Source organism: Haplochromis burtoni, unplaced genomic scaffold, assembly GCF_018398535.1.
Source record: "Haplochromis burtoni strain Fernald_Lab_line unplaced genomic scaffold, NCSU_Asbu1 Contig_1209, whole genome shotgun sequence".
NCBI classification, from domain to species: domain Eukaryota; kingdom Metazoa; phylum Chordata; class Actinopteri; order Cichliformes; family Cichlidae; genus Haplochromis; species Haplochromis burtoni.
Genome location: NW_024583570.1, coordinates 42,321 through 44,697, shown reverse-complemented (window position 1 = coordinate 44,697; position 2,377 = coordinate 42,321).

Genomic DNA, 2,377 nt, shown 5'->3' with positions numbered 1-2,377 from the left:
TTTTAAGAAGTAGAAAACTGTCCCAAAGTGAAAGTTGTGCCTTTAGCTCCTCACTCGCTCATCAACCTCCATGAACACCAGCTGAAGTCTTCATAAGAAGTTTAGTTTATCAGACTAAACTTGTCTTTATACTGTGAGCTGTAGCTGCTATTTCCTGCTCTCGACCTCCTGCTGAGCTAATATCAAACTACCTGCTGCTTCACTTTAAACACATAAAACACTCATGTTTATATCACAGAAGCTTCTAATGTTTATTATATTTAGCTTTAAGCACTGCACGCACTTCTTAACTCTGTTATTGCACACTGTATGTAATATATTTATTTCTATGAGCAGGAATCTTGTTTAGTTTTCTTTCTGTAACAATAAATCTGTTTTCATCAGAAACTTTCTGACCTGTTGACTCATTTCATGCAGTTTTCAGGGATTTTCTGTTTATAATGTTTTTTTTATTATAAAAGAGCCTTCAGATGGTTGTTGTTTTCTGGTGCTTCATGAATAATCTTGAACTGAAGCTGAATAATTTGAGCTGGACTCAAACAAACCACACTGAGCAGATGTGTAAACTGAATCTAACTCCACTTTCTCTGGTTGGTTAACCAGCAGCTGCTTATCACAGGATTGGCTCAGCTGCTCCAGCCTGATGACCGTGACTCTCTGAGCAGCACAACAGGACTTTACAGTGTTTCCTGTTTCCTTTGAACACTCATCAAAGTGTGGTTGTATGAGGGTAACATCATGAGGAGAACAAACAGAATATAAACCAGTGTGTTTACAGTGAATATGTCAGGTCTGAGCTGCTGTGTGGACCAGTTAGAGAGCAGCAGCTGGAAACAGTCGTCTGAAAACAGATTTATCATCTAAAAGAAGAGCAGCGTCTTTTACTGTAAGCTTCTCTTTAGTGACGATGAGACATCCATAACTAATGTCTCTCTCGCTGCAGGATCACTGTCTACAAATAATTTATTATAATTTATAAAGAACAGATTTGTTGAAACTTTAGTAGCTGAACTGGGAAAGAATGTTGATCCCTTTTGTAAGTCAGGGATTTAAAACAATGATTTCCTGACTCTGTCTGTCTGCACTAGTTACATTTCATGCAAAAACTGTTAGGTCAAAGTGGAAGGCAAGGACTGTACAAACATGGCTTGTGCTTGGCCTGACTCATAGAATTAAGCTTAGAGTTTGAATGTGAGAGGACTGTTGTGAAAAAAACAACAATTCACTCTCAAGGTCGCCCAGCAAAACATGATAACAACATAATGACTTGTGATCATTTGTTGAGGTTTTCAGAGTTTAAAGGACAGTCTGGATTCTGTTAATCTGACAGTTACAGCCTGCTGTGGATTTGATTTGTTTGGATTTTGGATCTGAGCAAAGATGAGAAAACTGCAGTCTGTCCTCGTGGAGTTTCTTACTTTGATTCAATGAGAAGAGCAGAGCCAGGAAGGAAGAGCCTGGCTTAGAACAAGGACTATGTTCAGGTGTGAACTACACTACAGTAGTGATGGTAAATTTGATTCTTTTTACTGAATCGAGTTTTAATGAGTCACTCACCAAAGTGAATCGATTTTTTGAGTCATTTGATTCACTGAGTCAGTTGACCAGAGAGTGCAAAAAATGTACATTTTCACTCAAACTTAATTTGTTTCTCTTTTCATGTAAATCCTACTGCTAAGATGAATGATTCTAAAAGAAAACAACTATTTTATAGAGCAAAAAAGAGCAAAAATCTTAACATTGGTTGCCAACCAAGAAGAATAAGAAGCTGTGAGCCAGGAGGGAGGGGGTGAGTGAGTGAGCATTCGTTCGCTCTATGATTCAGCACAGGAGGGAGGGGGTGAGTAGCTCAAATGTGTTGTTAGCATGTTAGCAGAGCGATGCTACTGTGAACGGAGGAGCTATTTTCTTGATGTGAGCTTCTACTCAGGGTTTTTTCTTCCAGTTCAGAGCAGTTTTTGTTAAGATACTGGATGTTGTGTTTTTCTCCACAATTTTAATTATAAGCTAGATACATTGCTGCTAACAGCAACAGGGATGAGTCAGTGAGTCAGTTGGGCTTGTGAATCATGATTCATGAGTCAGTAAAGTGATTCTCGAGTATTGATTCGTGATATTTGATAGTGGATCTTTCTTTAGCCAGGTTTGTCATACAGTTTCTTCTTATTCAGCATTTAAACAGACAGATCTGTGTCTACAGTTTGAAACAACTCACATCCAAAAAATGTGAAATGTGGAGCACTGCTTTCAAATGAAAAAGGTGGAAAACAATAACTCACTAAAAACCCCATTCATAAAAGTAAAATTCTGATATTTTTCAGGATTTTCAAAATGTTTTTTAATGTAGTTTTAAAAATAAGTAAACTTCAAAATTAAA